The 14,805-nt window shown below is 44.3% G+C and overlaps 1 long non-coding RNA gene across 1 annotated transcript; it reads left to right on the top strand.

Annotated features, from left to right (window-relative positions):
- The first annotated feature begins 4,451 nt into the window (after positions 1-4,451).
- Positions 4,452-13,922, top strand: LOC149870590 (uncharacterized). The gene is made up of 3 exons (XR_016440467.1): positions 4,452-4,602; positions 4,728-4,815; positions 7,823-13,922. It is a non-coding gene; the product is annotated as an uncharacterized LOC149870590 (long non-coding RNA).
- The last annotated feature ends 883 nt before the right edge of the window (positions 13,923-14,805 follow it).

Consider the following 14,805-nt stretch of genomic DNA (forward strand, 5'->3'; position numbering starts at 1 on the left):
AAACTGGCTTTCTGCTACTTAGTTTAAGGCAACTCTATGAACACTTCGTTCCTTTTACTATTTTCTCTTCACTTGAGAGGGATCAGATTAAAATAATGCTTCTTTTCTTGTAAATTATAATATTAATAAATGTGAAATAAAACAAAGTTTCTTCAACTTGCTTGGAAGTACTCTGTTGATTTAATATGATTCTCTTGCAGTCCTCTAATTTTCACATCCACTGGTAATTGCTTTGCCATCTGTTTATTTGTGAACACTTTTGTCTCTTGCAGTGACTAGTTACCTTCTCTCTACTCTTAAAGACTACAGACATAATGCTACCTCGTGTTTCTAACCTTCATTTGATTAGATATTATGTTCTAATTCTCAGCTAAAGTAACAGTTTAATAAATCATAAATAAATAAATAAATAAATAACTTTGTTCATTTGAGTAGTGCTATGCACTTGAAATACTATTATCATTATATCTAGAATGCCACGGATTCTTTATTGATCAGGCAACCCATTGCCCCTGGAATGCTGGAATGCTCTCCATAACAGGAAAGATAAGCACTGATAGACCTAAACCAGTTGCTGCATTTCATCTGTGTAGAACACTACATGAACAGGATAAGAGACCTAGGTATTTAAAGTAGGCTTTACACAGGAAGTAAGAAGACCCAAAATTAAATCCTCAGTTCCCCAATTAAGGTAAAAAACAAAAAAATCCTATGAGGTGATACCCAATTACTATCTTACCCCAAATTCATCTGCTTATACTAAGGAACCAGTTCAGGATAGTTTCCCTCACTATAAAGTCAAGTTCTTATATTGCTATAACGTTGGGTAATTGTTTACTGCAGGGACTGATCCTACATTCACAGAAATGAGTAGGAAAGTTTTCTTTGACTTATATAGTGTAGATCAGGTTTTTGATCTATTAGGGCTTGATAACTTTTTCCATTTAAGCTGAACCAAGTGCCAAAGAAGTAAAACGCTAAAAATCTAAGTTTAATGTGAAAGTCTCTGAAATGTACCACTATAATAAATATGCAATAGGGGATTTGAAGAAATAATAGGCCTGGCACTGGCATGCACAAAATATAATACCATGGTAAGACAAAATTATTTATTATATGTAATTGCACCCACACATGTACACACAGGCCTAGCACTATTGTATACTAAACATTCATAGGATTTTAGACAAATCTAAAGAGTAATTTCTAAAACTATATACATTTCAGGAAATGTAAAATAATTTTTATCATTCATAATTCAATATCATTTTTACTTAAACAGATGATAGTGTAGTCCTACTAAAGTGCATGGTGCTCTTTAAATGAAAGGGGGATACAGGATAATGCTTTAATTAGTACATGACAAGTATACTATACTTGTAGTCAAATACCCACAAACTCTCTGAAATCTATTGCTTCAGCAGCCTGTTTACAAGATTCATGACATACACAATACAAGAGTTGCGTGCTCTGGAAATGCTGTAAACTAGAGTACCCCTAGTAATGACTAGCAGACATGGACAGTAATCCATATAGTTGTCCAATTTTATTCATATCCACTTCTGTAGAAGCATTTCTTCTCTTTTTTCCCCTTTTTGCACACATGAGCTGTAAGCCATCCATAATAGCAATGAAGCAAATGAAACAGCACCCTCTGGGGAATAAGAAAAGCCTTATTTTTCTATTGATCTGTATGTTTTATATGGTCCTCTTGCTATGGTCTTAAATTCATTACTTTTTATTATTTTCATCATGCTTTTGTTTATTAAAGAATGCAATGTTTACAGTTCCTTAGAATTCCCCCATTCCCCACCCCAGAAGGATTCCTAATTGCTTTGTACTTCCCATTCTTTTTGCAGTGATTGACACCTAAGACATCCCACCAAAAGACTGCTTGGGAACAAGGAAAATTCTCAAACAGTTCTTTAATTAAAATAAGAACTAGGAAATATTTAGCATATAGGAACATAAGGGGAAGAAGATTAGATACCTGTGTGTTTTGTGCACTTGATGCTCATTTTTTAGCCTAACACTTGAGCATCTCTTGGATTTTGGTCACAGCTCAACAAGGTATTTATAGGAGGTGAAGCAAGGTCATAGAGCACTTTGCATTGATGGGGGCAAGGGAATGATGATTGTGGTAGATGAGGGGGGAGTGAGAGGGACAGTATGGGTGAAGGGAGGGAAAGTCTTACCCACCAGGGCTGCTTCTCAGCATCAGCAGCCCCATGGGTTTCCTGGGAGCAGATCCTGGCGAAACACTGTTTGATGCAGGGGGCAGTACCATTCTGCTTGCCCTCTGCCCGTGTGATACACCACTTCATGAAGTGCTGAGCTGTCTGGTTCCTGTGGCAGGGCAGCTGCAGTGCAGGGCTTCCCCTGTCCCAGAATCTCAGTAGGGGATTCTGGCCCCCCCTTATAATCAATGCCTGGGGCAGATGCTCCACTGGTACATAAGTTGCCAAGAAGTTCTTTAGGAGTGCTCAAAATTAGGTGCCCCTGGGTGTGTCTACACGTGCACTTATGCTGGCTTAAACTTACTGTGCAGCAAGTTACTGTGCAATGAGCAGGAATAAGATGGCATCTACACATGCAGGTGTTAAAGCGCATTAACACTTTAGTTCCAAGTCGGTCCACACACACACAGTATTACTGTGCAGTAAGGCATCTACATGTGCATTACTGTGCAGTAACTAATCAGGCATAAATTTGATATCTGCATCTTGTAGGTATCAAATTTACGCTCAAGTCAAGATAAGCCACCATATTTATGGTGCAATATGTGCGTCCACATATAGACATGCACCCATACTGCTCAGTAATTTTGGTTACTGCGCAGTAAAGGCTCACATATAGATGTGCCGTCTGTGACCTTTAAGGTCCTCCCAACCCTATGTTTCTATGGCAATCAATTTGCTGAATGGAGGACCGCGTTAGAAAATGCCATTTCTAATGATATTCCATTATTGGTCACTTTTTCATCAAGTAGAACATTTTCATTATATAGGGGTTACTGTCTAAGGCTTTCTAATTTCGTTTTCGGTAACTTGATAAAATGACCATAGTATTCATGTTATTCCCTATTCTATGAAAAGAGAAAATGGAAATAATGTAATAAAGTTATTACCTAGTGACCAAGGCAATGACAACTGAAATGTTTTTAAGAAGAACCATTCGCTGTAAATCTCCGTTCCACTGCATGTGGTATGTTAGACCTTGTCAGTGAGTATGGCATACTCATTACTTAAAAAATGTAATCATTGCTTGAGTCTTTTTGATGTCTAGGAGTAACTTATTAACAAAGGATTTATAGCAAATCCAAATTGCTTTCAGAAAGGTACATCATATCTGCAGCTGGCGCCCAGTGTGTATAACAACTGTCCCTACAGTGTCCTTGTACTATATCGGTGTCATCCTGGCAGCACTTATAAATCTAAAAGCATCTGTTTCACATTTAATTCCTGTACTCGGATGACTTATCTGCATTACTTGTTACTGTAGAGTGTTTCATTTATTATTTATCGTACACAGATGTTTAAAGAAAACAGCAGCTTTGCATGTGCCACGTACCTCACCTGACTTTATTATCTATTCATAAAGAGCAAATACAGCCAGACATTTTGATAAACTACCTCAGAATTCAAAAAAAGTTTTCTCTTTAAATGTATGCCATATCGATCAGTGGATTAAATGCTTCAAGCAACTAAATTTCATATTGAAAATCTGTCATTAAAGTTTGATGTCCTCTTAACATATGTAATATATTTGATTGTAATGCATCAGTAAGCTCTTCAGGTTGAGTGCTATATTATTTCCATTACCTGACATGGGCATCGTAGTGGTACTAAAAGCAGCGAGTGAGCCTCACTTTTTTTTATTAGAAAAGAAGTACTCTGACTGCACTGCCTTTACGGCTTTTGTTTACACTCGGGTCTCTCTCTGTGTGACTTCGTTTGGGGCGAATTCGCTTATATGCGACTACCTTATTTATACCAGCGATTCGCTTTGTGCGAGAAAAACACACGCTTACGCAAAGGGGGCCAGCAACGAGCTCCCTGCAGGGGGGCAGAGCTCCAGCTGCGAGGAGGTGGGAGGAAGAGGACGGCACGCGGTGTACACGTGCACGTACAGTACATGCATGCGGCCCCAAGTGGCTTCAAGGGCAGCTCCAGCAAGTAAGTGCGGGGGGGGAAGGGAACTGAGGCCCCTGTAAGGAGGGAGCTGGGCAGGGCTGGGGCCGCTGTTCAGCCAGGGGTTGCTTGGGCCCGCAGAGTGCAGCAGGATGACGCCTCCGGTGGCTCGTCGCAGCCCCGCTGTTCACTGCTTCCCAGTCCCAAACGCCTCCGCAGCCCGGCGGCACGACTTGGCGCAGCAGGCCGCTTGTAGACTGCGCAGCCGCACTGGGTCGCGCCCGCCGGGCTGGAGAGGCCCTCGGCGAAGGGAAGCGGCCCCGCGCCTGCCCCGTGCTGCCTTGGCAGCGCGCCCGGCGCGCGGGCTGCTGCTCGCAGCGCAGAGCTCACAGCCTCTCCACGCAGCAGTTACTGCATTGGGCGGTTGCTGTTTGAATTTGTCATGGTTTGGAGGGGCAATGGAGTGAGGCTGGTAGGGGTCCCTGTTAATTACATGTAATAATGGATTGGCTTTATATGAGTTCGCTTTACGTGAGGTTTTTCTGGAACGCAACCCTGGCATAAAGAGGGACCCAAGTGTGATTATTGACTTGGCAGAAGTGTGTCTGGTACCACGGATGAAAATGCAGATAGAAGGAGTAAGACAACTGTTGCCTCAGCAGCTGGTAGTAAAGATCAATCTGAGGTACATTTCACTTCCTGTTCTAAAGCAAAAGATATCTCATAGGAAGTCATTCCCCAAGCAAAACTGATGTGATGGGATTTTAATTTTGAAAGTGCCTCTTGCATTACTTACAGATATTGATGGCACATCTGGAAAGCATGGTGATCTGGGGAAATAGCATGTTCAGCTTAGAAAAAGAGAAACCTTGAAGGCGGTTGAGGGGTGGGGAATACCATAAAAACAAGATGCACGTTACAATCACCCTACTCTACTCAGAGTAGTGTTCCTCTTACTGCACCAAGGTAAAATCTGGTATTAGTACATGAAGATTGTGTTCATTTACAAGTAGCTTGTTAGTGACAACCACTATTAAATTCCAGACTCAATATGGATCACTATATCCCAGTAAAACCCTGTTGATGTCATGTTATTGTGTGGTGTTCTCTATTATATATATTGGGACAGGACGTGGGTCAAAAGACTACAATTCTAATGGAAAGTCAGCTTTATTATAAATCGATATAGTTACATAACATTCCTAAATTTTTGGATGCTTGGTTTGTGTACTAGGGCAAATTGAATGTAACACAAGGATTGCCTATGTGGAAGCTCTTTCTCCTCATCTGTTCCTTTAGGAAATTCCACTATGTAGGCGAGTGCTTTGTTTTCTGTTTCTTATTAAAAGTTTGGAGATAAAAACAAACAAAACATCACTGGGAAAAGGACGGCAGGGGTATGGATTAACATGTTTTAAATGTTCCACCAAGATGAATGAAAATAACTTGGGTAACCTAATCTCATGTAGTTAAGCAGACAAAAGCTAAGGTTCCATGTCCACATGGTGTAATTGCCTTTCAAATTGAACCAATAACAGATATTTGAAGATGTGCAAATCACAAAAATATGTTTAAGTGACATCATTCTTGTGGCGGAATGCCGGGCTTGCGATTCCGGCACCGCTTGGGGAGCCGCAGGCTTTGCGGAGCAGGCGAGCGCGTGGCTTGTGGGGCGGGATTGGAGGTAGCTTTATAGCTGCCCTCGAGGTTCGCCGAGCTGGCGCAAGTAGACGACTTAGAGTAAGTTGTTAGTTTCTTTATAATAAAGTCTATAGGATGTTCGTTGGTTCACGAGGTTCCGGAGCTAGCCCTTGCGTTCCAACACTGGAACCAGTCCAATGCTAGGTGCGGCTGCCTGCTCCTTAAGTCCCAGAACTGGTCAACAGCTCATTGAGATGGGATGTTAGTAGTAGAAGTTATTACAGAGCAGATATAAGGTAAAACAAAAGGTTTTATTCACTCACCTGGCCTCACTCTCTTACGAATAAGAGGGGAGGTCGGCTGGAACAAAGTTGCAGTAAATGTAAGTATAGAGAGCATAGATATGCTGTCTAAGCTACGAAGAGAGGCAGTTGAGAAGTGGAGTCTCCGATGTTTCTTCAGTTACAGTATGCCGGATACAAAGGGGGTCTGTTGGTTCACGGGGTTCCAGAGCAAGCCCTTGCGTTCCAACGCTGGAACCAGTCCAATGCTAGGTGCGGCTGCCTGCTTCTTAAGTCCCAGAACTGGTCAACAGCTCATAAATGGGATGTTGAATACAAAACTGTAACACGGTGAGTTGTTGTCGATTGTCGGGTTTTCGAGGCCTTGGTTTTCGCTGGGATACGCCCAGGCGGGGAGGCTGAGAACTCGTCTGCAGAGTGATCAGGCCTACAGGATCGTCCAGTTGTCGTCTCTGCTACTTCCTGCCTCTTTGCCTCTTTTATAGATGTTGGTTGGACTGCCTCTGTGACACTAACTATGATATAAGCTAAGCATACAGGGATAGGATAGTTTCTTTTACACAGTAATTGCTAGGCAGACTTTTTACATAAGTTTCGTTTCTGCAGAAATGACACTTCTAGATAAGAAATGAAATTTACAGAATGCGCATGTGTAGCTTAATGCCAGCGGAGAAAAGTACAAAGCGCTCATTTTGATTAACAGTCAAGACTTCAAGGTTACATAAATGTGAGAGTGCCGCGCGGCAGTTATACAGAAAAAAATAAAATAAAACAGTTACAATTCTGAAGGGACTGGAACATCCCAGGTTCTATCAGGAAGTTTTATTGCTATGCAAACAACTGCTCCAATAAACCACTGCTTACCTAGTAGTGTAATTAGAGAGAGGCCACCAGAACAGATATCCTGGGTACTGACCTGTGGGGAGGGCAACAGAGATAAACTGCTACCGCCACAGCTTGAACAATCATGCCAGTGAAACAGTGACAGCTGAAAGTCACTACTACCCCTTTGTATTGCAGTTGCCTTGGGCATCCATGTGTGTTGTTACATCTCTGACCTTACCTCACCTCTTAATTTGGCAAACAGTCCACCGATGGTAAATTAGAGTTGATTTACTTTAAACAAAAAGTTACTTCTTGGGTCATTTTAAGTAACACTTGCCAGTGACTTTTAGATCATTATAAATAAGTCATGGCCTGAGTCATGCCAATTTCTTACCAAAAAGTCTTATTTCTGTGCTAAGCCAGGGCCTGTCTTGCATCTGCATCAACCCATCTATTTTGGACATAATGTACCTTGGGGGGGAAAATAAATCTATAAAAAATAATTTAGTCTTTTGTCCTATGTCTCAGGTTGTCTACAGAGGCACATTTTCAATCAGAACACTCACCATTCTAAAGAAGCTGGTGCTTCCAGTATTTTTTAAAACGTAATTAATAAAAAGCTATATAATTAAAATATTATACTAAAATCTATTCATTGTTATACTATAAATGTTATTTGATGAATAAAGCAATGTATCTATTATTTTACTGGGCATGAAGTTTTTATAAGTACTTCAAACTTATGCCAGGGAAATGAGGTCTTTGACAGAAGAAAATATAACCTTACATAGGCATAAATAGGAACTACTATATACTGTACAGTGATATGGAAGGATTGCATTGAATAGAGAAAAAGTAGGAAGAGAATTTCCTGCTGATAAGAAAAGTTCATCTCCTACAGAATATTCTCTTCTATCCTGCCAGTGAGTGGACGAGGCAGACGGCATGAAACGTGCATCGCGGAAACCAACTGGCGGCTACAGGAATGGTGCTTCGAGGAGGGCTTTGGCTTCCTCAGCCACGACCGGCACATCACGACGAGAGACATGCTGGGGTGGGACGGGCTCCACCTTTCTCCTAAAGGTAAGCGTGTGTTCTCTTCTAGGTTGGCGGACCTCCTCCGGCAGGCTTTAAACTAGGCTTGTCGGGGGAAGGGGAAGATGAGGGCGGAGGAAATATCAGGCTGCCAGACAAAACAGCACCCACAACTACAGCCCAGCCCAGACCGACGAGCGAAGCAATAAAACAGGTAAGAGAGAGGGGCCAGGGTAACATTGGGACTAGGGGGTCAGTACACACACCCACAGGAGGCCTCAAATGCCTCTACACAAATGCTTGTAGTATGGGCAACAAGCAGGAGGAACTCACCCTCCTGCTGGCTGACACCAGCCCAGACATAGTGGGGATTACGGAAACGTGGTGGGATGAAACGCATGATTGGGCGGTCAATGTCAAGGGCTATAGGCTGTACAGGAGGGACAGGATAGGAAAGAGGGATGGGGGCATGGCGCTCTATATTAAGGAGGAATACACATTCTCGTTAATTAGCAAGGAGCCAGGGGAGGGGCACTCTGAAGCGCTTTGGGTTAGAGTACAAGGCAGTCGAGGGGAAAGGGACTTAATGGTGGGAGTCTACTACAGACCTCCCAACCAGGGTGAAGAGCTTGACCAGGAATTCTTGGGTCAGCTCACAGAGGTAGTGAAGGCTAAGGATGTGGTTGTAATGGGGGACCTGAATTTCCCGGACATCTGCTGGGAAGAGCAGTCAGCCAGGTCTGAACGCTCACGTAGGTTCTTGGCCAGAGTGCAGGACCTCCATCTAACCCAGGAGGTGCACAGCCCCACCAGGGGGGATGCCTTGTTGGACCTAGTGCTGGCCACGGGTGATGACCTGGTGAGGGGGCTGCGGGTGCTCGACCACCTGGGCGACAGCGATCATCGCCTGCTGCAATTCACCATCCAGCGCAAGGTGGCAAAGGCATGCAGTGAGGCAGTGGCCCTAGATTTTAGGAGGGCAGACTTCAACGAGCTAAGGAGGATAGTTGGAGTAGCTCTGAGGTCCCGGGGGGGAGGGGAGCCAGGTGTCCAAGGAGAGTGGTCGCTCCTTAAGGAGACGATCCTCCAAGCCCAAAGGAAGGTAATCCCAACGAGGATCAAAGGGAGCAGGAGAGCACACAAGCCTCCGTGGCTCACCAAAAGAATCCGGGAATGTCTCCTTGCTAAAAAGGAGGCTTACACCCAGTGGAAAGAAGGGGTCATCACCAGGGAGGGCTATTCTGTAGTTGCTCGGGGATGTAGGGGGGCAGTTGGGAAGGCCAAGGCAGAGATGGAACTGGGACTAGCTTCCCAGATTAAAGACAATAAGAAGTCTTTTTTTTAAATACGTAGGGGGTAAAAAGAAGGTCACGGGTAATGTGGGGCCCTTGCAGGACGATATGGGTAACTTGGTCGTCACACCAGATGGCAAAGTTAACATGTTTAACAATTTCTTTGCCTCCGCCTTCCTAGGTAGGGACCAGAACAGCCACCTCCCTGCTGGGCCCCCCTCGGGCCCTGGGGGAGGCACACCTGGGCCATGGGTTAGTGAGGATTTAGTTAGGGAGCTTCTGGAGGGGTTGGACATATTCAAGTCAGCCGGCCCGGATGATCTCCACCCTAGAGTTCTAAAGGAACTGGCCGGGGTCATTGCAAGTCCCCTGGCACAACTTTATGAGCACTCATGGTGCTCTGGTGAGGTACCGGAGGACTGGAAGAGGGCAAACGTGGTTCCCATCTTCAAAAAAGGCAGGGAGGAGGACCTGGGAAACTATAGGCTGGTTAGTCTCACCTCGATCCTAGTCAAGCTGTTCGAGAAAATTATGCTGGCACACATCCAGGAGGGGCCAGCAGGAGACTGCATGCTTAGGGGCAACCAACATGGGTTCATCAGTGGCAGGTCCTGTCAAACCAACCTGGTGGCCTTTTACGATCAGATCACCAGATCGTTAGACGCAGGGGTAGCACTGGATATAATCTTCCTGGACTTCCGGAAGGCTTTTGACACTGTCTCTCACCCTGTTCTCATTAAGAAACTGGGGGGCTGTGGTGTAGACACCCACACAGTCAAATAGGTCGCCAACTGGCTGGAGGGCCGCACCCAGAGGGTGGTAGTAGATGGGTCCTTCTCAACCTGGAAGGACGTGGGCAGTGGGGTCCCCCAGGGCTCGGTCCTCAGGCCCGCACTGTTCAACATCTTCATCAGCGATTTGGATGAGGGGGTAAAAAGCACCCTGTTCAAATTTGCTGATGACACTATGATGTGGGGGGACGTGGGTACACTGGAAGGATGCAACAGGCTGCAATCAGACCTTGACAGGTTACAAGCGTGGGCGGACGAGAATAGGATGGGTTTCAACACAGACAAGTGCAAGGTGATGCACCTTGGGAGGAACAGCCGGCACCATACCTACAGGTTGGGGAACTCCCCTCTTGTCAGCACGGAGGCGGAAAGGGATCTGGGGGTCATCATTGACTCCAAGAGGAACATGGGCCGGCAGTGTGGAGAGGCAGTAAGGAAGGCCAACCGCACCTTGGCATGCATCCACGGATGCATCTCGAGCAGGTCCAAGGAGGTGATCCTCCCCCTCTATGCGGCACTGGTCAGGCCGCAGCTGGAGTATTGCGTCCAAGTCTGGGCGCCGCACTTCAAGAGGGATGTCGACAGCATGGAGAGGGTCCAGAGGAGGGCCACTCGTATGATCAGGGGACAGCAGGGCAGGCCCTATGAGGACAGGCTGCGGGACCTGAACCTGTTCAGCCTCCAAACGAGAATGCTGAGGGGGGGATCTTGTGGCCTGTTATAAACTAGTCGGGGGGATCAGCAGGCATTGGGGAAGTCACTGTTTCCTCGAGCACTGCCAGGAATGACCAGGAATAACGGTCACAAGCTGGCAGGGGGTAGATTTAGGTTAGATATCAGGAGGCGCTACTTCACAGTCAGGGCGGCTAGGGTCTGGAACCAACTTCCAAGAGAAGTGGTGCAGGCTCCTACCCTGGGGGTGTTTAAGAGGAGGTTAGATGAACATCTTGCTGGGGTCATTTGACCCCAGTATTCTTTCATGCCATGGCAGGGGATTGGACTAGATCTGCTCAGGTCCCTTCCAACCCTACAAACTATGAAACTATGAATATAAAACACACAATGACTTTTTCTTTTGCTCATAAACATACTTTCTGCAGCTTTGTCCCTTCTCCCTTTAAAATACACAAAATGGTGGGTTTATAATGTTATTTTTTCCTAGAAAGGGACAGAATACCTACAAACAATGTATAGGTTAAGATTCACCACCCCCCTCCCCAGCTACCCTTGAATATTACTGCCATTACTATTGCTGTGGTTGCACAAAATGTGAATATAGAGACAAAAATGAGCATGAAGCAGCTGAAGCTGTTCCATGTACTGGGTCTTCCTATGGAGAAACAATGGGTAATAAGAGTTCATTGAATGTATCAGACCTTAACTGATCCTTTTGGAACCATGACAAAACAAATATACATACAAACAGACACACCCCCGCCGTAAGTAGCCTTAGAAATTTTTTTTTAGGGATTAGAAGGAATAAAAATAAATGCCCTAAAAATGAAGTAACCAATTCCTCTGACTCCAAAGAGCTAGATATGCCCCAAGTCCTATATTTGAAGGCCAAAATGCTGGATGAGAAAGCAGTAAAACTCCTGACAAGGGACATATAGTAGTTGCTAATCGCCAAAGGGCTTTATATAGGCAGCCGGTATAAAAGACAGATATGCAGCATCCTAGGTACTGTCATTCTATGTACTGTATAAAATAAATTGAACCTCAGTTGCTAAAATCCCTATGATCCAGAACCTGTTATCTGAGTGCAGACAGGAATAAGACAGGAAGACACGGTTATGCCTTAAGGCTGATCAGCTGTAGAAAGTTTGCAGTAACAGTAGCTACTGAGAGACATCTCCCCTGTGTGTGCACATCACCGTACTCTTTGAACATGTTGAGTGTATCAGTTGTAATCAGCGTGGGCTATCTTTCTCTGTACAAAGAGAAAATACCTGTTGGAGGATCACAGATTAGAAAAAAAAATGCACTCAGTAGGTGGAGAATTGCAGGTTTGACCATGTTGCAGGATGACGTCTCTGTGCATTGTAGATAGCTTTCAATAGGAAAACAAACAATAAATTGTAAATGTCTATGTAAAAAAAATAACACCTTTGTATTTAGATACTAAGGAGCCAGGAATTATAGTAAAACTTCAGACAGGTAAAAACTCAAAGAGAAGCTGAAGTACCTACAAATTCTTTTCCTCTTCTCTCACTATGAACTAAAAACATATTACATGAATTTTGGCAGAGTTTTAAAAATAACTTCAGCTGGGCTGAGATCAAGGGAAAGTTTAACAGCTTTTCCCCTGGAATTTGTTATACATTCCCCTGGAATTGTTATACATTATTTGAAGATAACAACTTAAGCCAAATATTTTTTCAAACTTGGATGACTAAATAAAACTAAAATCAATGAGCAGAGCAAGTGCCAGGGACTTGTGAAAACCAGGTGGCACTTTTTATTAGGTGCCTAATTTTTTAAGCACCTTTTTGAGAATGTTTTAAATTTTTAAATAAAACATTTATTGCATTCTTCCTGCAGTGATATAGGAAGGACAGAATTGCTGTTTGTGACACATGGGCCTGTCTTTTGTGTGTATGTGCCTTTATAATCATAAGACTGTGAGGTGGGCTTGCCTATTTTTGCCTGGTTCCTCAGGCTTAGAAAATTGCCAAAGCAACTGGTGGGGAAAGCCCACCAATCAAAGACCAGCAGGGGAGGAGCCTCCAGAGGAGTCTGCCGCACCCTTATGTTGGGGCAAGGTGAGGAGCAGATCTCATTGAAGACTGTGCTCCACCTCCCCCTGACTGGCCAGTCTTCAGTCTTGGAGTAAAAGCCCAAAAGGGTGTATAAGGAGCTGCCTGCACAGCATGTCAGTAAAGATGACGAGGAACAGAGAAGAAAGAAGCAGCCAGGGCTGAGGAAGAGCTGGGAAAATGCTACCCAAGAGGCACTTCCAGTTGCCCTGAGAGCCTGAAGACTCCACCATTGGATGAGCGTGGCAGGTGGCCGGGTCCCCAACCCCTTGCCACAAGAGATCACAGTGAGCTGGTGGAGGCATTGCTGCATGGAGGGTCCAAGAGGAACCAGGACCTTGAGAGCTGCTCGAGGCAGCTCAGGTCTCCAACCCTGGCATGAGGCCAGACAGTACAGATATTGCTACATGGAGGATCTGAGAGGGACCAGGACCTTGGGAGCCACTTAAGATGGCTCAGGTCTCCAACCCTGGGATGAGCCCAGCACCAGTGCAGATGCTGCTGCACAGTGAGTCATTGTCGGACTGAGGAATATTGAAGGGCACAGGAGGCAGTTTGGGCCCCATTCCCTGCTGCCGGGTGCCCAGGGCTGTAACCTGCTGAGAAGGTTAAGCCATCTGGGCATGTGAATGAGCCACGTACCCCACATGGGGGACTGAGACAGAGCACCTGCTGCAGGAGCCACTTGCCTAGCTGGAAATGAAACACCAGGAACCTTTGCTGGACCCCTACTCACCAGAAAGCATGAGTTCTTTGGCAAGGGGTTTCCCACCGGGGAGGGACACAGTGGGTAGCCCCATCAGAGGTTAGAGGGAGACTCCTTCGGGGGTGGAGCGCATATTTGGGATTACCACACCCTACACTTGGGAATGTTTATTATTTGCTTGCTGCTTGATGCGTCTTATATTTTAAAGTGTTTATTAATTGCTTTTGTCTTTTCTGTTTTGGAGTGTTTATTAACTGTTTATTGTGATTTACATTTTGGGGGTGCTTACCCATTGATTGCTGGGACAAACCCTCTGAGGATCCATGGGCAAGGTTTCTCCCATGGGTCTTGAGGACTGCTAAACTTACCTGATCTGTTATTTACTAACTTGAATATATTAAATGTAAATATTTATCTTTATCACATGTCCAATTTATTCTACCCCATCCCCTTTTAGTCTGCATCTGAATAAATCATGTATATAGTTAAGATATTGTGTCCTGGTCTTCCTCTATAGAGACACTGGAGAAGGGGAAGCTGTGAGCAAGCTGCAGTTTCCATCTCCAGCACGTACACTCTCCTGACCTTCCCCTTCTATTGGAGAGGGGGTTACACACTTCAGTACACTCGGGTTACAACTATCCTACTTATTCTGCTTTTATATTGGCACAGGTGAGGCAAGACTGAATTGCTCTGAAAATCTTTAGTCTCCAAACAAGCAGTTAAATATCAAGGCAAAAATATTACAGCCTATTGCAGAGGCAATGCACAATATTTTTTCTAATATTTTTTTTTCCTTTGCCCTGCCTTGAAATTGTTGAAAAGGTCAAAGTTTGGTAAAATCATGGGGACAATATCTGCAGAATTTGTGTTCTACTCTATATTTGGCTGGAGTTTGTTAAAAATATGGTAAAACAAAATATTTTGGCAGAAATAAAGTTTCCACTTTTTTTCTCTTTTTGACCAACTTTAACTCCAAGCCTAGAAAGGAAAGTATTTAGAGTTAGTTCCCTAAATATTCCCACTTAAATCAGTCCTGTATTCATACACAGGTATAACTTCACTTCCTCTTAATTCTTTGGAGGAATGCATCCCTTGTCTTTACTTTTCTTATTCTTTGTTTTGTGATTTTTATAGCATGTACTAGAAGTAATTCATAGTTGGTATATATAGTTATTTTCTATAAATAATATAACTATGACTGTGGCCCAGGACCTGATCTGTCTCCATTTGAAGTCAATGTCGAAATTCATATAGGTTTCAAAGGAAGATGATCAGGTCCTTGACGTTATAAAAAGGTGGTGGATGCAGAAATTGGTATAAAGGC

The sequence above is a fragment of the Crocodylus siamensis genome, chromosome 2, assembly GCF_052110815.1.
Source record: "Crocodylus siamensis isolate JL-2025a chromosome 2, ASM5211081v1, whole genome shotgun sequence".
NCBI classification, from domain to species: domain Eukaryota; kingdom Metazoa; phylum Chordata; order Crocodylia; family Crocodylidae; genus Crocodylus; species Crocodylus siamensis.